The following is a 25,201-nucleotide window of genomic DNA, read 5'->3' as shown; positions in this document are numbered from 1 at the left end:
GAGTGTATGGCTCCCCCCCCCCATTTATTGATGTCTGCCTGTAATCCTGCAACTCAGGAGAATAGGTGTGTCTCTTCCTTCACACCGTAGGTAGCTGGGAAATCCGAATGACACCCTGATGCATATCAGTTTTTATGGAAGTAAAATCTGAAGTAATAGAAAGTTTACTGAATCAGCAGGCAGGTATCAGTTTATTATCTGTCTCCGTTCAATAAGTACTGATGGATAGCTTCTGATGGGCCTACTGCCCTAAAAGCGCTTATAGAACTATTTTTGCTGTCGTTGGAAAACCCTTTAATCAGGAGTTTCAGATTGAAGCCAAACTGGCTGAAAGTGCTGTCTATATAGCAAAGCAGATTAGGGTTGACCTAAAACCTTTTAGACCTCATTAGAGAGGTTCCTCCTAACCAGTTTCTGATTCATCATCATCATGTCGTAATAAGTCAGGGGAATGTGTACCAGTTTTTGCTCTCTGGTAAGACTCCTTTGGCTCTAATTTTCTTCACATCCTCAAATGTTTTGTCAATCTTTTTAAAGGGATTCACCTCTTTCAATATTCAGGTTCCAAAAGTAGTCTAAGTATAGCTCAATTGGAGGTCAGGCGTAGGGGTTGAAAGTTCAACATGTAATTTCTTTGGTTTGGAGAAGTAACAATATTTGACTCTCCTTCTTGTTCTACCACTGGGTGTGAAGCTCTGAGGCTCTGACGGTGAATATGGAGCTGAGGGAGCTTTAGCATCAGAGACTAAAGCTGAACAGTGTCTGTTTGAGTGGATGAGTGCACAGTTTCATGTCTTGGTTTAAGAAAAGTAATACACCAATTAACTTTATTATTGCTATTAATCATGCGGTGCAATAGGGCTTTACAAGTATCTCCACACATTTGTATGTCTGAATGTTTGCAGGCTTGTGTGCACTGTATGTTTGCATGAACGCAGTTAGGTACAAAGAGGTTGACAGACACACCCCGAGTTTTCGCTCAGTATTAAACTTGACAAATACGAAGCATCAAAAATGTAGCCGAGCCTAAAAATAACGTCATAAATTAGTAAAGCATGGGAGAACCTTCAGAACGCAGCTGGCCTCATATTCTTCTTCTTCTGTTTCAATTCTGCACCGGATGTCATGGCTCGCTTTGTATTCATGTCTCTTCATGAAACACAGATGCATGTATAGACTGTACACACCCACTGATATGGGCACATACACCTAACATGCAGATAGAGTGGAGGCGCAAACACACACACACACACACAGACAGCAGGAGATTGTGCCACCTTACAATAGCATCAACACAGAGTGATGTGTTTCAGGAGGCTGAAGCATGATGCAGCAAAATATCTGGAGCGACATCTTACTGTCAAATGCATGTAGTAGTGTGTGTTTGAGTGTGTCTGTATGCTGTGTGTTTGTGGTTGCACTGATGCATTAGTAAAACACATTTTGATTTCACACAGACTACATACTGTTAGTCTGTTCATCAATTCTTTAGCAGTAGTTGAATAAGGAAAATGACTGAGTCATTTGCTTTAAGAAAGAGCCAGGGAATGCCTCAGTCTGTCTCTATCTATCCTGACTGAAGTGAAACATCTAGAGCACAAGGTCCACCCCCCTGATACCGCCCAGTGCTTTCTACACAATCCACCTCTCAGAGTGTTAAGCTTAAAAATCCCTCACATCAACCTGCCTCCTCCCCTTCATGTGCACCCCGCCTTCATCATACGACTTATGGATTTGAACAGGTACAGTCGTGAATGGGTGATAAGTTTCACCTGCCTCCCTCTGTTAGCTGGAGTACTTTTGGGTAGAGAATGTGTGTTATTTGTTCACTGACTGTAGGTTGTGAATTACAAGTCGTGGCGAGGCTTAAATAAAAAATGTGGAGGAGACTTTTCTCTCATTTAGGGGGTACACAGAGAAGTTAACCTGTCATGCTTGTTTTCTTTTTTTTCCTAATTGATAACCTATACACCGGATAACAGTGGGCCAATGTGGGATAATACAGGCTTGCTGAGCATCATTTTTGGAGGTTGTCTTCTTATATTATATCTTTCTCTCTTTCTTTTTTCCTTTTTACAACTGTGTGTCCGGCGCCTGTCGAGCCACACCGCCGTCATTTGCTTTGCTAGCTTGCAGCGAGGCATTGGAGGGGAAAAAAATTACCCTTTCTGTTGACAGAAATCTATTTTTGGCACTTTTATGTCTGGTTGCTATTCAGTCTAGTTTGCTGTGTAATAACAAGGTGATGTAAAGACCTTACCGAGTGGCGGGTATCTGCTCTCTAATCCCCTCCTGAGCGCAGGGCGAGCCGTCTCGACCGTCCTGGATGTGGAACAACTTCGAAAAGAGCCGCAAAAAAAAAAAAAAAAAAAAAAAAAGCCGCACCTTCCTCGGACAGTGAGAAATCAGTTAATCCGTATCACCTGGTGTATAGGCAGCACGAGCAACACGGCTCGAGATCCCGGTTAGAAAGCTGCGTTTGACAAAGTCCCAGAGCAGGTGAGCGCGCGAGATGCGGACTGGTGAGGCGCACGCGGCTTAGGCGGCGGTAATCTTCTCTCTCTCTCTCTCTCTCTCTCTCTCTCTCTCTCTCTCTCTCTCTCTCTCTCTCTATCTCTCTCTCTCTCTCTCTCTCTCTCGCTCTCTCTCTCGCTATCTCTATGTCTCTCTCTCCCTGTCTCGCTCTCTCTCTCTCACACACACACACACAAACGCATAAAGTTTTAATATAGCTGCTGCGGCCCTTACTTTGTTTCATAAAGAGAAAACAAACAGTGGGAACGGAGACTGAGCTGTTTACACACCTGCATCTCTATCACTTCATTTGTTGTGCTGCTTTGTATGTGCGCGTGCTGGCGTGCGTGCGTGCGTGAACGTGAAGAGCAGTGCCTGTACAAATATTGACCTAGCATTGGTATAGTAATAAATAACAAATATCACAGCAAACTTTACTTGACTATCTTGAACTGAAATAGCATACATGGTCAACTCACAAACATAGAAATGAACTAGATAGATAGATAGATAGATAGATAGATAGATAGATAGATAGAGAGAGCTAGATAGATAGATCGATCGTTAATTGGTCTCTGTCGCCTCCTACTGGTGCCAATGATTTACTGCTACTCGCAGCTCTCCACCACACTGTGCACAGTGTATTACTGTTTAAGTCTGGATTACCAAAGAGGAGATGGCCACACACCTCCAAGAACCCCAAAACCCTGTGGTTCACTCAGTGCCAGTTTATTTTTGTTAGTATTTTGTTCACACAGTGAAATTAAGTTGTGTTTCATCAAAGTACCACACATCTCTGTGTGAAGGTTGCTGTGTACACCAAGCATGCACATGTCCAACACTGTCGGCTATTCATTCACACTGCATTCACACGCAGCATCTGGGACTCAAATATGCAAAGACCTTTATGCAAGTATTGCACTGAATGCCCAGAGATGTCCTCATACAGGGTAATCTGCACATAAGTAAAAAACAGAGGAGAAAACCAAGATCCCTTCAAGCTTTTCAAGCATGGTTGTATGTCCAGTGTTCTCAGTGATTCAAGTCAAGTCAAATTTTATTAATGTAGCAAAACATCACAAGTCAGAATTTGCCTCAGTGGGATTTACACTCACACATTCAACACAACAGAAATAGCACAGGGTATGAAAGAGGATTTATATCTGTTAGTTTTGGCTAGTGGCTGTCTGAGGCGGGAACCAGAGGGCAGTAACTTAATTTCTAAGTTCAGGGGGCGGGTACAGTCTGACATGATGGATCCCGCCTTTTATAGCTACTGTTTGTTGTGCAGCTCTGAGAGTTTTGTCCCAGTGATTTGGTGCTAACTTTATTCACCATTGATAATAAGTTTTTTCTGTGTGAGGTTGAGGGAAGCATTCCAGCACATATTCTAAAAAAAATAAAAACTGACTCAATAAAAGATTTATAAGACGGTGTCATCAGCGATCTGTCAACCTGGATCTTGGCTAGCTTCCTCAGACACAAAAAACACTGCTGGCTTTTCTCAATCATCATATCTGTTCCTTTCAAAGATCAATTTATCAGTTATGTATGTATGTAAATAATCTGTAATCTCAACCTTATTTATAAAAGTGTTTCCAGGAGTTGGGTTGTGGCATCTCAAATCAGTGCACATGTTCTTGGTTTTTGTCACATTCAATTCTAAAAAAGGCTTCTTTACACCAGTTTAAAAAAACATTGTAAAGCAGGAGATAGGCTCACTATAACTGCGTCACCTGCAAACTTTACAATGTGATGGTTGTCCAAGTGGAACAATAGATTCATTGAGACTGAGACGGAGTCACTAATTGGATATAGGTAGCAGGTGCGAGGCCTGAACTAATCTGAGAATAAGCACTAACTGAAAGCTACAGCAAAACATTTGTTTTAAGTTTAGATTTAAAGATCTCAACAGATTGTTTTTACAAACCTATGGGGCTACTTGTCATACCATTTGCTTGAGTAGCCAAAAACGCATTTCTAGCTGGTTATTTATATAATTTACATCGCAATAAATATTGACCTATCATCATTATACAGTGTAAGGGTATATACCAGTGGTATATACATAATAACTGCTGGAAGTTTGTGTAAAACAAGCGATTTGTATGAATTATTATAGATTATTTCCTGTGAATATTGCAATTCTCTCTTTGTTGTTTAATTTTTAGCAATCATACATACTTAATATGCTCATTTTTTTGACAAATTCCGTGTTTTCTTCTCATTGTTCTATTAACTCTTTGGACGTTTTAACCTCATACTTTTCTAAGGCAGGATGAGGCTGTTTGGCAGAGAATAAAGGTTCTGTAGGCGTCCTAGTAGCTCACCCGGTAGAGCTGGTGTACTAAGGCTGACTCCTTGCTGCAGCGGCCAGGGGTTCAACCTGTGGCCCTTTGCTGCGTATCATCCCCTCTCTCTCCCCTGTTTCCTGTCACTCTACAGCTGTCACTATAACTTAAAGGTAATAAAAGCCTCTGAAATATATTAGAAAATAATAATAGTTAAAAAAATTAACAAAAGGCTGAGATATAGACCCACAGTTTATATGTTTAAACCTTTCTTACACCCCTCAGAATTAAGAAGCCTTCGCGACCCCTGTGAATTGTTGGCGACCCCTAGTGTGTGGGGATAGAGAGATATTGCCTGCCCTCGTCTATACTACACAGTAACAACATTGCAATTAGTTAGAAGGTTATGCATTAACATGTTTTTAAGGAATTTCTATTTATGATTGTGAGGAGAATTGTGTTGATACTAGTGGTGTTCAGTAATTGTTTTGATTACAGCAGTCCTCTCAGGAAAATGAAAATGTAACAAGAATCAAGATAATAGCTCAGTTACACATCTGGCCACAAGATGTCAGTGTTACACAACTATATTGCCACTTCCTCTCTCTCTCTCTCTCTCTCTCTCTCTCTCTTACACACACACACACACACACACACACACACACACACACACACACACACAGACATTCAGCTTCAGCACTTGTCCACCGTCCATGCTGCCTTTATTAATAATAATATCATAACCACACAGTCCACTTCCAGTCACAACTCGAGCCCCTTTATCCTCTCCAGGAAGCCCACACCGCCACGCACGTCTACTCTAATTTAACAGAGATTAGGAGAGGAAGCCCTTTTGTTGCTCTTGTTTCGACCCCCTTGCTTTGTGGTTGGTTTGATCTCTGTCCTTGGCCGTCAGCTGGTGGACAGAACTATTTTGGGTGGGTGCAAGGGGATTTTTTGGCCTGTTGATTGTACTGAGTCATAAGAATTGGCTCTACTTTTCAACTAAAGGAGGGAGACAGGCTGCAGTAGTAGAAGCATATTCCAGTACTAAAATGAAGGAAGAGATAGTATTTATCCACATAGATTGATGGAGGAAAGGGGAAATTTCAAAAAACAAAAACAAATTCAACACTAATCTTACAATACATAAAGAGAAAATTAGTCCACAAGAGAGGTGCGTGAAGACCTCTGTGTACTAGAGCACATACAGAAGAAAAGACACAAGATGAGTGTCAAATGTCATAATGTTCCTCATGTCCCCAGCTTTATGAAAACATGTTGTTTGCCTTTCTCATTTTTTGCGACATTAATTGAACACACCATCAGGACTGTTAACGAGAAATACATTCCTCCTCTTGACCGAATGTACCAAAGTTTCAAAGGAAAGTCCAACAAACTATTGTATTGACTACAGAACTGAGCGTATACACATTCTCATTGCTTCCTTTCCCGTTTCCTCTCTATATGGAGATGAAAAGATCTTTCATGTTGTTTCCTCTTGTTGCATTATTTATTGCCGTGTGGCGCTTTATTAGCTGGTTTCATCTCAGATTTCGCAGGCTGTTTTTGGGGAAGCCTTTGAAATGTGTTTCTGACTCCAAACAATCCTTTTCCCGCTTTCTCTCACTTGCTCCAGTCGCCTCCTCTCTCATGATAAAAAAACCCCTAGATTTTCAAAGTGAATTGAGCCACCCTCTGAAGCCAAAATCCATTCAATGCTGTCCTAAGGAAGGGAGATGTTGTTCTTGTTTCGTTGCTGACATGAAAGGAGAACAGAGGATCCTCTTTGTCATTAGCCTTATTAGCATCATTAGTGCAGTATGGATGAACTTCAAATGATTGGCTTGGAGTTATTTGTGTTACCATAGAAGCAACATGAGTACTATTTCATGTTCTGTGTTGGAGACTGTTGCATTGCGAATGAGGTGGATGCGTTTTTGAAGCTGATATGTTTCACATACAACCACTAGATGGTGGAGCTAGTCCTGATTCAGAATGAGACTGACTGGAAATGGAGAGTGGAGAATTGGAATTACTGGAAGATATTAGAGATTATGGGACATTTTAAACCAAATAATTGCAATTTAAAACAGGTCTGTTTCATTCCAGTTTTAATAAACATCCCCAAGCGATACACACACTTCGGAAATCCTTTAATGCGTGTTCAATATTCCATATACACTCACATACTGTCAGTGCCTTTCAGTAAAAGCTCAGGTAGGTTCAGAGTGAAACAAAGAAAGAGGACAAAGCCAGAAGCATCCAAATTTGCAGTCCAGTTATCACCAGCCTGCTATGGTAGGTTCCTGTTACATACCTGAAATGACTCAAAAGGGCACAACTGAACACTTAGGAATGGTTGTATGATTAGTACATCTCACTTGGCTGCCACATAACAATTGATAATGTTGTCATGGATATCATTGGTTTGGTGCAGAACAATAAAGAAACAATAAAGCTTCCACCCATGTTTCGATCTTCTCTGATTTAGTTCGACAGTCTTAATATGTTTGTGTGTACCTTGTCCATCTTGAATTGTGCAAAAAAGGCATTTCCTTGAAAGGTTCCCTCCTGCCCACTGGTGGTACGGTAAGTGCTATCTAACATCATTACAGGCAGAAAAAATATTCTATGTTTTTAAAGTAAAGTTTCTTTATAAACCAAGATGAAAAGGGTACCAGATGAAGACGTTATTGAAACCAAATGTAACTGTCAGTAGTGTGTCTAATGAATAAATGGATTAGACAGTTTTCTCTCATCAGGGAATGAATATATGCAGAGAAATATCTTACTGTAAATTACAATAAGGACAGAAAAATCTCCCATGGCTGGTTAAGAGCTTAAAGCACCAGCATGAATCTAGAATCAAAGCGGCCATCACATCGGGTGAGAGATGAGATGAAGGTAGAAGAAAAAGGCGAGCAGATTTTTGGATAGCATGCGAGCAGTTGGTGGTGGGGGTTGAAACCTATGTAAACTTAATGCTTCAGCTCTTTATTTTTTTCCCTCCTTCTTTTTCTCAACGTGGTTCCTTGCATCTTTATCAGGAAGCTCCAACCACTCTGCAGCTGATGGTGGATAAGCCCAGCAGGCCTGATTTGGTTTGAACTCGTCTTTTATTCATTCCATCTCTCCCAGTACCCACACCTCCACAATGGCCCGGTTTCTCCTGGCAGGCCTTAATCTCTCTCCCTAATCGGCTGCAGACGTGAGGCTTTGCCATTCCCCACAGGGCTGCGCATGGGATATGGCCAAGTTTTCAGAGTGAGTGCGGAGGTACTCGGTGCAACAATGACAGGAGCGTTGTCACTTTCAGGTTTTGAGAGTACTCAGTGTGCCACCTTTCCTTTAGTCTTTGTGATTTCCCAAATCTGCTGAAATGAGGAGAGGGAGCACATGCTACTGAGTAGATGCTGAGGTCACGCTACATCATGCTTAAATGTCACCAGAATTAATGAGCCCAGAGTAACCAGCTGATCCCACCATTCAAGACCACTCGGGTCCAGCATCAAACGCACACCAGCACTTTGATTCTCTGAGGGAGTCTTCCTTAAGGTTCCTATTGCGAACCCAAGTCATAATAAACACACATAAACAGCTCTGTCTTTCATGTCAGCCTTATAAAAGAGGAATAAATAAGTACAATCCACTTCCAGTGAGGGCCTTTGTAGAGAGGAAGCAGCTGGAGATGGCACTGGGCCCTGGTATTGTTTGCCAGCAGCTCCCTAATCGGACCATGGTGCCTTGCTGGCGTCTCATGGAGAAGCGGGCAGGACACGTCACCCACATGAAAGAGACAATTTTGAGTCTGAAAGTGCTGCGATGGTCACTGTGGGTCACTTTGTTGTCAGAGTTCTTTCCACATTGAACGCCTCTTCACTTTGTGGTCGTTATTGTTCATGTCAGTGATTAATCTCTTCATGGGACTAAAAGCGATCAAATTACCTTTGATAATTTCAGAGTAACAGAGAACAAACAAAACTTCTTGTTAAGTGAGGATGGAAATTGTGGATGGCTCCAAGGTTTACTTGGAGTCTAACCCCGATTGAAAATGTACTTTTCTGTCTTCTTTAACCTCTTATATGGGACTTACATTAGGGATTTCTGGGCCGGAATATTGAACAATATGATATTTTTTCTCTCCCTTTCTCTGCTCTGAGTTGGTGTTTTCTTGCTAATTCCGTCTCTCCCTTAGATGTGGTTCAGGCTATTTACAAATCCAACTTTTGGAATGAGTGTCCAACTCCCTTTCGTCTGGGATTAGATAGAAAGAGAGAGAGGGATGAGGGATAGGGAGGGAGGAAGAGACGGATCACATACAGTGCTGCTGAGGACAAACTTGAAAGGATTAGGGGAAAAATACAAAATGTCTAGCAAGTAATAAAAGTGCATGTTATTTGTTGTTGGCTACAAAGTGAGATCAGTGGAGCTTCAAAGGACATCTGATTAATGCTGTGAAGTCACCAGATATACTTTCAGGGAAAAAAGTGGCCAATGAGCTGTATGGAATATTTACCGATACACAGAGCATGGCTTGGGGTCCCAGCCAGCTGGCAGCAGATACTGAGAGGTAGACAGAGAAAGTGTAGACGAGGCCAGCAATGACGATAAAGCTAAAAAAAAAGGTGAGGTATGTTTTATGTTAAAGCATTTAAATTCTCAGAGGGAAATTAGGTGCTCATTAGTGCAGAGGAAGTGTGGAGTTCATATTTTTTAGATGACTGGTCAAATGCTAAACTAATTATTGTCATCATTAATACACAATGTATCTCAATAGAAAAAATGTGTGCACAGTCAGGGACAGGAGTTCAGTGTCTTATTCAAGAACCCTTAAGGCCGAGGTATGCTTGAAACGAACCAGTTTGTACAAAGTGTTGTCCGAGCATGTCTGAAGGCATCTTCTCAACGGCTACCTTTGAATGTGGGGCAAAAGCCTGCGTAGAAACCTATAAATTGGATAATGTGCATTTTGTAGTAGTACTGCATTAGAAAAGGTTGATAGAAAGGGCAAAAAAGTTTTTACGCTCGCTAAAGGTGATGTTCTGACGAAGTGAATCTTTAACTGGCATAACTGATCAGCTGTCTCTGCTCCAACATTCCAACAGTCCTTATCACTCCCATGGCTCTATAATACATCCATGATTACTTCATACAGGTCTGATGTTACCTTCCTCACAATAATACATGAAAGAAACGTAAATGTCGTATTTCCATCCTGTTTTCTGCATTGTTTTTTTTTAGGTTGGACTAGTGTTCTGTTATATATGTCATCTTGTTCTGACTGGAGAATTGGTGCTACCTACTGCTTGTCTCGATGAACCAACTCCTAATGATAGCATAATGGTAGTGGATGGAGACAAGCATTCGTTCTTTTTTTCCGTTCGTTTTCTTTTGCTGAATTTCTAAAAATTCATTCAAATTTTGGGATGCATTTGGATCGAAACACAGTGAATCTTACAGTTGGTTGTACAAGCAAAAAGTGTGTAAGTAATTGTGTGATGCAACGAGAGCTTGAATGAGAAGTTCAAATCCTACAAACGTTTTCAACTCTGCACATCGGGTCAACTGCTTTGTGAAGCTGGTGTGATTGTAGAAATTAACCTTTCCGAAAGTTACAAAAAATGACGGAAGCAGCCTCCCCAATACCAACATTGTGAAGGTGTGGTGAGTGGGGGTTTTAGACACTGGTTGATAATCTGACAAGCACTTAGTTTGAAGCATACTGATGCCTTTTACCCCGCAGTGCAATATTGCCCCGAGCAATGGAGCTTGGGGCTGCCAAAGAGAGCTTCTTTTGAGTCATAGTGGCATGCACTGCTCAGATTTTCTCAGATTTTGCAGCCAAAGTTCCACTAATTTGAATTTTGACCCTTAAATATTTTGACCCCTACAAGAATATCCAATGGCACCCTTACAGGAGGGGCCAATTTCACTATAGAGGTACTGGTAGAATCCAAGTAATTCACTATATACTACCAGGACTTTGGTAAAAATCTTAAGCATGGCAGAACATTTCAGGGGATATTGGGTTACTATACAAAAAAATGTACATTATTATTGTTGTTTACATTTCTTAGTTGGCTGTTTTGTAGGATGGGAAATGCTCTATGTAATATATTTCATCCCAGCCTCCACCAATTGCAATCTACGTGCACTTGGTGAGAGAGCTGTGTGTCAGGACGGGGTTGTTTACCCTGCACCCGCCTACCAGCCTACAATAAGTGACGCTGTGCGTTACTGAAGCGGGACAAAGTGAGAGGCATTAGCAGACTGATGATGTGGCTGCTGTGCATACTAGCCGAGTTGGACACAAAGCAGTCTATATGTGCGGCACGGCAACACATGCTGGCCTTATGTTTAGGAGACTGTCTGTCTTCAATGCACTTTGTAAGACCTTTTCTCTCTCACACACAGGAGAATGAGAGAGACAGACAATGAGAGAGAAACCTTCATTTTCCTTTCAAGATCTAGCTGGCGTGCAGATGGATACAGTAAACCACAGACACGGCTGTGAGAAAATCTGTTTCTTTACCATCAAACAGCTCAAGCCGGAGAAGCACATGAGCACCTGATTACCTGCTTGTCACTTCCAGTTTTTCCACCAGACTTTGAACTATCTGTCATTGGTCAACATTTGTTATGTTGGGTGATTTCCTCCCTAGCACCACACAGTATCACAAATGTAACCTGGGTGGCCACTGAATCCCTTTACTGTGACAGTGTTTACACCATTTACTGTGTGAGAGTGTGCCTGGAAAATGTTGTTAGCCTACAGCAAAACTTCAAAATGTGCATAAGATTATGTTTCATAAGATTATTTGCATCAAAGAGTTAATTTGTTCATTTATATCTGATTTATTAACCATCTGAGTAACACAAAACAAATGTGTTTAACTGCTGCTTGAAATGAGTGCCACACAGCGCCATGTGAATACATTAGTCATCAACAGGAAGCTGATACTAATAGCTCCCAAGTTGTGGTTTGGAAGGACACATGTCGTGACAATTAACCAGGGGCTGGAGGAAGCGGGTTACTGGCAACACAATGCCCCAGACTGGCCTGATATATGCCTGTCTGATAAACACTTTGGTCAGAGGAAAACCAAGTGTCAGCCGGATATGCTTTTGAAGTCTGTTTGTATTGTTTTTAGCAGATAAAAGAAACAGGTGCCTTCGTTGTCAGAGGTTGGAAGAATGTGAGAAAAGAAGCTGCCATTTGGTGTCATTATATCCTCTTTCATATTGGTTCCCATTGAAAAGATCACGTACAGTATTTACAGGAAGGGCAAAGCTCCATTACCTGCTAGTTTAATGTTACCTTGAGGTAGTGGAGGTTAAAAAGACTACGAGCCTTTGATGAAATAGAGCAACACTTAAGCCCCAGAAACCAAGGGTCTTTGATCACTTAACCCGATCTTCTTATATTTAATAGAAAGACCCAAGGAACAAGCATGAGAACAGGCTGCAGCTCCTTTGATGATCTGAACTGGGTTCACATGTGCACCTCCAGCAGAGGAAACAACACAATGTAATAGTATAAATCACCAAGACAGGTCTGTGAAACGACTACGTGTGAAGAGGTGTACCCAAATAAACATACTGCATGCCACTTCTGATTTCTTTTTTTAATAATACATGTTCCCTTGTGTTGAGTGGCTTTTCTTAAAGCTGCATTCATCAATTTTTTTTTTTTTTAACAATGGTAATGTAATGTGTAATGTGAAAAAGGTCACTCGTACTGACAAAATCACAGAGATTTGTGAATCTGCAGTTCCCCTCAGGATTTTTTAGCTTCTTTCAGCTCACTGTTTTGATTCGCTCTCACCACTCTCAGGCTGCTGCTTTCGCTGCATACGCTCCGAGGACAAACACCAAGTTAGCCTCTCAAGTATGTCCTAAACTTTGAGTTTTCAGTCCTAAACAAGCCATAATGAAGTCTTCATCAAATGTAATGCCTTTTTAATAACTAAATGAAAGAAACAAAATTATCTTTGGTATAATTTTTCCAACTGGCGCTTAGTAATGTTACGTTAGTTCTTCATGATTCTCTCCTGCAACTTGATTGGATGCTGTCAGATTGGGTAAAATAACTAGGTCTGGGGAATTAAGTGTTGTTGCTGGGAATGAATGGCATTCATGTTGAAGCTGATTCAGGAAATGAAGATAGTTTTTAAAAAAGTTAAATAGTAGCACATTTTTAAAATAACTTTTGAATCTTTGGGCTTGGGACAAGAAATATTCTCAAGTCAAAGGACAAAGTCAAAGTCCAAATAAAGTCACCAGTCAAGCCAACCAAGTTGCAAGTCTTTTTTTAAAATTTATTTTATTAAATCAAGTCTAAAGTCATCAAATTTGTGAATCGAGTCTGACTCAAGTCCAAGTCATGTGACCTCCGGTCCACACATCTGGCATTTAGCATCTAAAGAGCCAAATATTTCCCTTAGAAGTTGGTGGAGACCAAAACGGAGCTAAAGGGAGAGTCAGTATTGGACTTATATTCATGAGGTGAACTCAATCACGACTCCAAATGAATGCTAAATGTAGCTCTGGGTCTGCTCTGTTTGTTAAAATGATTATTCAAGATTATATGTCAGTGTTGGGATGAGACAATTTCACTTATTACCACTGCAGCTGAACTTGTTCAAAGTTTTGACTTGAATCAAGAATCATTTTATGGTTTGTGGTGGAGCTATTCTGTCTGGTTTCAAAATATCAAAACCTAATGCCGCTGCATTGGGAACAAGTCTAAAGTCTTCCCACTTTTGATGGAACTTTTGGCTATTTTTATGTCACAAACAAGTCCAACACTTATGTAACACATATTCGACTGAATATGGCTTTCTGACTCTGTAAAATGTCATATACAATGATCAAACCACAATTTTAGAGGCTGTAATACTACCTAATTTAATTCTGATTAATCTAATTACAATTAAGTAAGGAGAATCTGTGGTTACACCATATCAATTTGATCCAAGACAGCATTTTGTTCTGCACACACCCAAGTATGTTTGATTTCACAATGAAATGCTGTGGAGATACTCAATGAAACACCCCATCACATTCATACTACAGTATTTTACAAATATCTATCATTAAATCACTTTTGTGAGTAATGGCTCAAAAGTGGACTGTCTATTCAGGCGTGTGCCAAAATTGCCAGATGGCCAGTCTGGGTCTGGCTGTGGCTCTGCATTTTTTCTCCTAATATATGTTACATCTGATTCACTGACACTGACCTACATGGCAGTGGGAGGAATGGAGGATAGATAAAACCTTTTTTTCTCGATCCAAAGCAGAGAAAGAACAATCTGTGGCCAAGTTTAATGATGATGACAGTTTGTCTTTTATTTGAGGAGAAAAAAACCCCAACCCGCTGTTTAAAGTGGCCTTTGATGTAACTCTTTCTGACTTGTACCATTAAATTTAACACTGAGTACAACTTGGCATAAAACTCCTTTCTTTTTCCCCCTTTTTCCTGTTAGTGCTGTGCTGTGTTCAGTTTGATAAACTTCCATCAAAGGGCATATGCTGATCCATCAGACATCTTGTGTAATCTACACAGCTTGTCATTACTGTAATTTACTTCTACTGGAGAGATCAGCCCTTACTCGCGCTCTTTATTATTCCATTGGAGTTAAATGGACTCCTAAGTGTCATGGATGGCTGTTTGGGTGGGTACTAAAGATGAAAAGGTTTGCCTTGAGCAAAGAGAGGCAGACAGAGTCAGAGAGGGAGGCTGATCTTTGTATGAAACAAGCTTTGCTTTCTCACAGTTTTTGTTTCTTCTTCTTTTACCACAGAGCCGACTTCTAACGGCTGCAGTTGCACAACCAGCATTATTTTCATCTCATTCTTCACTCTACGTGTCATACATGTACCGAAGCTTCAACCCACATATCTGTTTCCAAAAGCCAAAGTGCTATGTCTCTCTTATAAGATATATGCAACCCAGATCAGTGCTGCTTTTATAGCACACTCGTATTTTAATGGGGATTATCTTTACAACTGTCTGATTAAAACGTTTTCACATAAAAAAAAAAACCCTTCAATACTGAGCAAGCAGATTCATTAGTGAAACAAGCTAAATTTAAGCGCTTGCTACCAATACTTTTATTTTAATAAGAGATCAAATGATAACATATCATGAGAACGGGGTCAATCATGGTGAAAAATGCAGTTCTCCGACTCTACAGCTCCCCTCAACTCTGCAGAACTTTTCATTGTCTTCCAGCACATTGGGCCTCATGCAAGAACCACGCGAACGAACATATTCCTTTTAAAGTGGCTTGAATTCTCTCTTATTTTTAATAAAATACATTTTCTTGCATTTTTTTTACTGTTTTGGTCCAGTAAAAAAAAACCCATTGTGTACCACCTTCCAAACTGCAGGCAGACATAATTAGTTATAATTTATGTTGCTGTGTATTTACAGGATGTATAAATAGGCAACTGTTTGCAAACTAATTTCAACTTGTGTTCACAGCTTGTTTCAGTTTCAGTTAGAAGCTTGAATATCGAAAAATATGTATTATATGTACAGTGAATGTTTTTTTTAAATACAAAATACCTTTTACACTTACATATTATGACTTAAAGGACCAGTGTGTCGGATTTAATTGCATCTAGCTGTGAAGTTGCAGATTTCAACCATTTGAGTGTGTAGGAGAAACTACGGTGGCTGTGAAACTCACGAAAAACATGAAAGGCCTTACATAGAGCCAGTGTTTGTCCGTTCTGGATTACTGTAGAAACATGGTGTTTCAACATAGCAGACTAAAAATGGCTCATTCTAAAGTAACAAAAACACAACAATTCTTATTTTTCTATGATTACACACTAATGAAAACCTACCTATGAATATAATTTTATATTTCAGCCAATAGAGCATCCTTACACACTGACCTGTAAGGTTAGGTATGGAAAAACTACAAAACCATGATCACTTGTGCAACAGATATTTCTCTCTATTTGTTTCGTTTCTTTCTTTTTGCAGGAACAGTTTCAACAAGGAATAAGATCCCACAAAAAATCTGAAATTCTAAACTCTTTATTACTTTGTATTTTAAGGCAAGTCACAGCACAGTGTGACGTGGTTTTGCAAGTAGTCTCCATGCTGAACTGGGCACTCTTACAAAGTGCCATTGTGGGATCTTTAAAGAGTTGCCCAACATTAAAGGGGAGGTAGTGGTAGCAGGTGGTGTGCTGGAGGAAGAGGATCTCCCTGTGGTCTCATTCAGGCCTGAGAGAGAGGACTGGGACAGGTGGTCAACCCCTTTAATGTTCCTAGGCTTTTCATCTGTGCATGTGGCTCTAAAACAGGGCACACTGTACACTGACCAAGAACTCTTTACTGGCAGACCTGTGATATAGTTTGTGCTGCTGTTGCTTGCTGTTTCATGTGGTTCAACCCAGCTTACGCCTGCAGACGGAGGACTTTGTGCATGGCATGGCTACTTAATCCACCAGTGACATATGCATTGCTTTCGGTGTTCTAGACGCATAATGTTGTTCAAGCCCTGAGAAATTCTTTGTCACCTGTCCATGACAACTGGCAGCTGACTTATAACAATGTCTGTTCCTCATGTAACCCTGGATATCAGTAAACAGCTCCAACAAGAGTGTGAAAGTAAAGATGCCTCCTGAGCAGCCACAGTTTGGATTTTTTGATTTATGATTCACTTCCGTTCTGCTTGAGTATGAGCACAACCAAGGGTTTTTAGCCGTTAGGTCAAATGTGTGAGCTTTCCTGTGTTGTGGAAACAAGCAGGTGCATTATGGGGGCCTTCAAACACAGCGGTATCACTTTGCATAGGGGCTGCCCCTTGTTACTGTTTCTGCTTGATGGATTGCATCATTATCCCAACATTGTTTTTCTGTGTGCTAACAGGAGGAACTGTCAATATGACCGTTTCGGGTTTCATGTTCCCAGGTCCCGAGTGCCACAAAGAGAAAGAAGAATTTTGTTTTGGTCGGCAGTTGTTGAGGCTCATTTGTAATGGGCCCCCTGGTTTGTTTGATGTTGGCAGCGTCCAGCCTGCCTCTTAAGTACTGATGAATTTGACAATAGTGGCAGGTTCCCAACAGCAAATGGTTAATTTCTGGTACAGTGACGTTTCACTGATGTTGTGTTTAAGCACATAGTGTGCCAGAAAATGCTTCAGCTAGACCCTTTGTGCTGCAACTAACAATTATTTCCATTATTGATTCAATTGTTAATATTGTCTTGATCAGAGAAATAGTGAAAAATACCCATCACAGTTTCCTTGAAATAGTTTGTTTTGAACAACAAACAGTCCCAAACCCTAAAATACTATATATGTATATATACTATACTATGTTTACTATCACATAAGAAAAATAACAATGTTTTGTGCTTTAAACAGGCTTTATTTATTATTTTTGTTAGTTAGTTAGTTAGTTAGTTAGTTAGTCATCTGTTGTTGCTTTGTGTTTCTTATCCATATGTCTATTCCATGAAGATCACATATAAAATCATATAAGAAAATGCAGAAAATGCAGAATGCAGAAATGTTTATTATATCAATGAATCAATAAGTCAACTAATCATTCAGTTATAGTGCTGTGCACAGTTTTTAACTGTAATTCATTGGCAGAGTCTTATTATCTTGTATGTTTCTGTTATTAACTGGTCTTCATTTTGGTTATATATTTGATTATAGCCAATGGAGTTTGATTTCTTATCAGTTATCAGAATCAGAAATACTTTATTGATGGGAAATTTGGTCGCTACAGTTGTTCCACTCACACAACGATACACGGTTTTCACATGTTTGTTAAAACACACACAGCAAATGAAGTAGCATTTTGGAACTTTTCTCAGGCAGAGAAGAAATAAGAGTTATCTATACACCAGTGCCAGCAAATAAATACAATGCAAAACGTTCCCTATCATTAGATGCATGTTAACGTAATTCTGAGTGAGTGTATCTACTGTATACCTGTAAATGCAGACCTCAGTGTTTCTAAAAGTGCCATACTAATTACAAATTGGGCCTTTCAACATCATTTAAAACATCCATTATAGCCATTATACTATCCAAATTATACTTAATCTTGTGAATATCAGGAAGATTAAAGGGGCACGTCACTGATATAGTATTGCAATTCCATAAAGGATGGAGAAAATTGGTGCAGCTGAGGTTAAAATATTCAGACTTTTTGTGTCAGTATGGGTTAAGCTCTGAAAATGCTGGATCCTATAATAATGCCCATAATGCAACTTAACAGAATCTTTCATTAGACCCCTCTAGCCTGGTAAATATCCAGATCTTTTAATCTCAGCAATCCCAGTTTGTAACACATCTTTTATGAATCTGTAGTCTCCAAGCTAATGCAATTATACCCTGATGACATCACTATGACATCATCAGGATTATTTTCTCTCATATGACAAATCACCTCCAGAGCCACAGAAGATAAACAAACTGATCTTAATATCAGTGGAGTGTCCCTTTAAGTAGAAACACTAAAGTCAAATGCATCAGTTCAGTAGTCTCTGTAACCTCTTAGCTTGGCGACAGGAAGAAAACACACAATTCAAACTCATGACTGAAGCTGCGATTTCAACTTTCCGCTTGTTTTCCATATCCTTCACACAACTCTGGCTTTTTCATTAGTGCCTGTTTGTTCATCCTTGGTAATGATCTCATAAGGGGCTTTTTAGTAGAACATGGTGCTCTGTGATTGAATGGTTTTATGTGGAGTCAAAGCACTCAGGTTTGCACAGCAGGGCGCCACTTCAGATCACTCAGCGCAAATCCCCGTGGAGCTCTGGGGGAAAAAAACCATCGATTGCTGCTCAGCCTCCTTCTCCTTTTTTCCCTTTTCTACCCTCAATTTTTCCCTCTCGCAAAATAATCCACTTTAACCGTCCCACTCCATTTCCTCTCTCCCTTCCCCTGAAACTAGTGATTAAGCGCTTAACCATTTTACACACAAAAAGATATGTGTTTGAAATGCAAACAAATAAACACCTGGGACTTTTCAGGTTGTGCATATTGTTTTATGAGTTGCTGTGGCAGTATTTAGTTCCAATTTACATAACCAGTATGTAAATGCAAAGGGTTGTAGGCAGTGATAATTGTGTCTACCCTGGTGTTGCACTAATTCAACAATTTATTGATATTCTACATAGTGTCTCATAAATTAGGATGAAAAGTTTTCCAGTTTTAAGATCTCTTGGAATGTGTTGTTTTTACGTACAGGATCAATTAAGGTCTAATCATCTATATCTTAATATTTGAAAGTATTGCTTAAAATAGGTATTTATATAATGCTGATTATATATAATTATATATAATTTATTATATATCATTTAACAAAATAATTTGCTTCAGTGCTTCCCATTAAATAAAAATATACTGGTGCCAAAACTAATACTAGCAGTCATATTGGAAGCAAAACTTAACAATTTGATCACACTATGTCACTACTGCCATTTCAGAATTGAGAAGTAATGAAGCTTAATGAGAAGGTCCTCCTGTTGAAAATACGCTAAGCTTAACTGATCAAAGAGCAACATTGTCATTCATTCAGGGTTGTGTTCTTGGTCATCTGGTGAATATCCAAGTCCAATATTCACTCTCGTTTTAGCTGTGTTTTGGTCTCCACAACTCCTGAATAAAATACCTGGCTCTAATGCTGCTAAACGCTAATGCTTGTTGCTAACTGTGTTAGTCTGCTGTTGACTACTGGGCAGGTAATGTACTGCTTACCAGAACATTTTGCTGAAAACAGCTCCCTGCTGCTTCTGGAAAGTAAGCGTGAACCAAAAGTTACATTTGTGGACTGTAAAACCAAAACAATAGCCTTAAAAACACTTAAGTTGCACAAATTTAATTGACTGTAGTTTCTATGAACTCATAAGAAGTTAAATATCAAAGATATGAACACGTGTTGTATCAAATGTAATCAAATGGAAAACAAACATAATTTTAGCGTTCCTGACTTTGACCATATATAAAAGTATGTTTTTTCATGTGAAGGTTGTACTGATACTTGACCAAAGTATGTCCATACCAATTGGTACCATTTCAAGACTTTAGACCAATCCGAACAAATGTTATGGCACATATTTATATGATACTAAATATAGTCTTTGGGTGCCAATGAGTTAAAATATTGATCAGAATAGTATTAAAGCAAAGTATGTGAGATTTGGTATTTGTGGGATTTTGGTGCTCCCAGTTGCAGAACCAGAAAACATTTTCTTACAATTTTCACCAAAACCAGTGACATAGTTGATGCATAAAGTTATAAAGTGCAGGAACTAGTGCATGGGGGGGCAGAGTGGGCACCATTGCCCCTATTACACCTCATCATCAAAATGATAGTGATGAGAAAAAAGTTACATAATGTGCTTTACAGGCATATATCCACTGGTTTTGATTTCAAACTGGCATTAGTAACAGCGCTTATGGCAGATTGAAAACTGAAAGAATGAGATGAAAAACTCTTCTTAGGAGGCTGGTGTTTTGGAAATAAACCAACGGATCTGTGCATCTGTTGACATGTCTAATTAACCCCCCTCCCACACACACACACACACACACGGTTTAGATAGTATCTTCCTTGGTCTATCAGAGTGCCATCTGCAGGGCTCAGCCTGAGCCCTGTGACATCACTTCCTCTCACACATGCAGGCGCTGGTGGGAAATTGTACCACCATGACATCATGTAATGGTTCCAGCATGTGGTGAGACGAGTTGTATCCAACCGCCGGTAGATGCAGGAATGCAAGCTCAAACTTTACAACAAAGTCAGTTTCCCTGTCCACCTCAACCACCGTGGCCTCGGCCCTGATTGAGCCCCCATTCATCTGGACTTAAATTTCATGTTTTGACCAGACCTGGCCTAGAAATTAAGCCTTTCCAGCCTACTTAAGTAACAGCGGGCCACAGGGAGATTAGAGTCCATTTCCACCTTAACTTTTAAGGTGAAACTGCACATTAATCCCCTTTTTAATGATGTCACAATGACCTCTCACTCTCTCACTTTCTGCCGTTATTATCATATTGCTCAAAGTCTTAGTCCAATAACTCAATATGACTCCTCGAACTCTTTCATCCTGCCTAAGGATCTTCACACATCTTGTATCCATCATCTGTCCCTCCCACACACGATACACTCCTCCTCTGTTCTCACGTTAATCTGCCCGTTCCTCCCTCACTCATTTCCACTCTCCTCAAGCCATTTGCTCATGTGGGACCCCCCCCCCTACTTTCCCCGACATGGTACACCAGGAACCATTGAGAACAGCCAGTTGTGTGCGCTAGCTGCATTTGTCTTGGCACTGGCTCAGGGTTCTAATATTGCCACTTCAGATTAAGTGTACTAGATGACTGTGGAAGAGGGCTTCCTTCTCATGAGGCTGCAGTAAAAGATCAGAGGATGTGGGAGGAGATGTCCACTAATCCATCTACTTATGATTCTTGCCATTTTGTTACACTAACTTAAACCAACCGTCACGGAAACTGACTTGTGAAAGCTATTTACTGTACACGACATATTTTTGGTAGTGTCTGTGGATAAAACATTTTCACACGCAGGTAGTCGACTCGCTCCCACAAACCGGAAATAAGAGAAAAACGAACGATAATGCAGGAACTGTTCCACAGCCTCACAACTTTTTGGCCAAGTTGAACTGTTTATGAGCTGAACTCTCCCCTCTTGTAGTTGACTCACACACATGCTGTCAAAGAGGGTAATAGTTCTGCCACTCGTAATGAACTTCAGAGAAAGCAACCCCAAATATGTAAGCCGGTGTTTGTGTATGTGTGGGTGTGTGTAAGCTGCTGTGCAAATGGGGTGGCCTTTGATGTAGCGCTGCTCGGATCCTCTAGTAGTTAGCTGTTCCCAGGCTGTCTGAGGCTGTCCTCTTCTTTTTCAAGGGCAGGACACAGAGAGAGATAGAGACAGGAAAATGAGAGAGAAAGGCAGGCTTTCTCAGCTTTACTGTCGCTGGTTGATGCTGTGAAAAGAAAACAAGCTAAAGAAGGCAATTAAATACCTCTATAACTGCTTTTGTGTGTGTTGTGGTAAAGTAAAGTGTGAGGGCACATTTCTACATTCATGCAAATTATACCGAATGACAATGTAACCAAATATTTATAAAAGCAACTTGCAATATAACATCTTTACAATTACGCTCCCAGGATGTTTCAGTGTCTTTGCAGCATTTCTATTTGGTAGCTTTAATGTTGCATGTCATGAATGATGAATGCAGCAAATGATAAATAATCAATAATATTCAATATCCACTAGGGTTGGCTAGGGTTCTGTTGTATTGTCATGGGTCTTGGGTCTGTGAATCTAATATCTGAGTGGATCTGTGGTGCATTGTAATCACCAGGGGAGAAAATTGTGTGAGCATAGCTGCTGGTTAACTTGTGGCACATCACACTGCTGCCTGTGCTGTTCTCTGTCTATTACAATATGTTCAGGTCTACTGCATTGGCTATAAGTCCAAAATTTTGGTGTGAAGCCAGTATTACTGATATGTTGCAGTTATACTGGATGGACTGGATGTTAATGTTTTAATACAGAGTGCAAAGCACCTTTAGTCTGTGTCCCAACAGCAGAGCTGTGGGTCCTACTGACCTACAGTACTGTTGTTATAATGTGATGTAATGTGAGTTACATTAGCTGGCATAGACACATGCATGGATCACTCATATTTATTTGAAGAGGAAGAAGTTAAGATTTGGATTCACCATTTGCTGCCACTGTGATGGTTACTGGAGCCAGAAAATCCAAATGAGGGTTTTGCTAAAAAGATGCATTCTTCTTCGTCTTGCTATGCCGGCGACCAAAATGTTTATAGTTGTTCAGCCACATTGGAGCTGGAGTAAAAAGCCAGTCATAAAGAGGGGTGACGTGATATTGTTTAGATATGGGGATGCACATTTTCAAACAGTCTCTCCTTGAAGTCTTTCATTGTCTCGCACTCAGTTGTTCACATGAAAACTGACTGAAATAGTTGTGCCAAGAATGTAAAAAGAGAGAATTTAAAACCCTGCTCACGTCCTCACCTCTGCACAGCTGGCCAGGCACGGCATGAAGTCGATGTGAATGTCGGATTGTCCATTTTCGGAAAGTTACAGAAACTGTTGGACACGGCCATCCCAATTCCGGAAAGATGTGGGCGGAGGAGGGGGTTTCCGAAGCTTTTCAACCATCTGACAAGCAATTTTGATGGATTCTGATGGATATTACTGGCAGCTTTACAAGTAGCAGGGGTGCTTGTGGCTCAGAGGTCGTCTACTAATCTCTGGGTTGGCGGTTCAATCTCTGGCTCCTCCTGTCCATATGTCAAAGTGTCCTTGGGTAAGAAACAATGGACAGGCCAGCGCCTTGCATGGCAACTCTGTCACCATCGATGTGTCAGTGTATGTGTGTGAATGAGAGGCCAATTGTAAAGCACTATGTCCTTTAAGGTAGAAAAGTGCTACATAAGTGCAGTCAATTTAGCAACAGCCACAGCACTAAGCTACGCTCAGAAGAAAAGCAGTGAAATTACTTAGTGGTCTTTAGAGGCTGTCCAGCTGTGGCAGTCACCACTTGATGACAAGGGGACACAGAGAAAAACAGTTACTAGAAGTTTATTTTAGATACATATACATTTCATATACGTTATTTGTCAGTATATTTTAATCATGGGATTTGGATCAAGACACTGGAGTCCGTGGTAAGAAACCATTGTAGATGTATATGTACAATACATATTATCAACACCATAACATACAATAAAAAAGTCTACCTGACTTTATAATATGGATAAATTAAGAAAACTAATTACTGTGTTCCCCATTCATTCCAATGAAAGTTCCGTGCTGTATGAAGAAGATCTTTAGGGTTCCTCAGTTTTCCATGTTTTTAGTCCCATAGAACATGTGCGTTACAGTTCTCCTCTCTTCCTGTACCCCGCACACATGAATGTCATGAAAATGATTACAGCATTTAAGACTTATTGTTTTTTGTTGGATACAGACTCAATAATTTGATATGAAAAACGTTTGTTTTGGGCATGCAGAAGTCTCTTGGCCTGCAATTCTGGATGTGGCCACTACTCAAAAATCACAGCCCAACACTGATCCTGGGGGCTTGCTTTATAGTCCTGTATAAATCACTTCCTTTGAGGTCAAAGGCCACATATTTTTTCCTCCTCACACCTTTCCTGCTGTCTCTCTAAAACAGCGCCTTTGGAAACATCCAAGCTGCTCCTCCTGTGTCTGGGATGTGCTTTTAACATACCAGATAAAGCTCGTTTTACTGTGTGTGTGTGTACGTGTGTGTGTGATTGAAGCAACCTGCAGGTGGAGGAACATCCAGTAACCTACAGTATCTCCAGCCTTCAAAAACCCCTTTATGTTCCACCGCCAGATGTGGAGAGAAGCAGCAAGAAATTGTGGCAAAGAGCCAGAAGGAATTGTGTCAGAAAGCAGCTTTAGCAGGTCATTGTGTGTTTTCACTCTCTTTTCTTTTCTGTCTCTCTCGCAATAATTTTACTATTGCGGAAATTTTCAGAGCCATCAGTGCACTTATTGCATGTGAGGAGATGGACTGATTGATGAGAGAAGGATCATCACCAGCCAAGTCACGTAGTGGCCAAAGATCCTTCAAACCCTATCCAAGAGATTAATGCCATATTTTACATTTACATTTTCAGTTTTGCCACAGTTAAAACTTAACACCTGATCTTCTGATGGTCCTAGCCCGCAGTAAAATCTTCTGTGACCCTGTGCACATCCTCAGAAAAGAGAGGCTCTCTGACTGAATTCGCCCTCTTGGGGTGGAGAGCTGGAATGACAGCAGCTGTCACCACAGAGAAAGGAGGTGAGCATAATATCCACAACATTCAACATCTCAGACCTTCCTCACCCTCATACTTTCGCTTTGGGATTTCAACAAAGTCATCTCAGATCTCATCTTATCTTGGAGGCAACACATCTCGGAGATAAAAGCTACATTTATACACCAGAAGGGCAAAGATGTGTGCACATACTCCACCATCAAGTTTAGTCAAAGACACGATGGAGAGATCCAACCTCACAAGGGCAATGCATTAAGTCTAAACGAAGGTGTTAGTTCAGCCTGAACGATGCTGTCTATCAGTCGTTCACTTTTCAAAGTGTGTGATTTTAAAGGTATGAAATGCTTCCTCCAAAGCTTTTCTGCCTGAAGGATGAAGCTCTCAGGAAGAGGGTTCCCCTTAGGGATCCTCTATATCTGCTATCTCACACATACCACAACACACACGCACACATGTTCAAACACATGCTTACATTGATGCACGCACAAATACACATGCACCTCACTTATCTTTGTATGGAACATCTGCTAAACTATACTCTTCACCCCTCCACCTGAGC

General features: G+C 40.4%; 1 protein-coding gene across 1 annotated transcript in view; it reads right to left on the bottom strand.

Moving 5' to 3' along the window:
* The window catches only part of LOC127355294 (FERM and PDZ domain-containing protein 1), a 38,667-nt gene extending 36,027 nt beyond the window's left edge, over window positions 1-2,640 (bottom strand). The window contains exon 1 of the mRNA XM_051386023.1: window positions 2,261-2,640. The gene's annotated coding sequence lies outside the window, so the exon portion shown is untranslated. The remainder of the gene's footprint in view (window positions 1-2,260) is intronic.
* Window positions 2,641-25,201: the final 22,561 nt, after the last annotated feature.

The sequence above is a fragment of the Dicentrarchus labrax genome, unplaced genomic scaffold (assembly GCF_905237075.1).
Source record: "Dicentrarchus labrax unplaced genomic scaffold, dlabrax2021, whole genome shotgun sequence".
NCBI classification, from domain to species: Eukaryota; Metazoa; Chordata; class Actinopteri; family Moronidae; genus Dicentrarchus; species Dicentrarchus labrax.
This window is presented reverse-complemented; position numbering and strand designations above follow the sequence as displayed.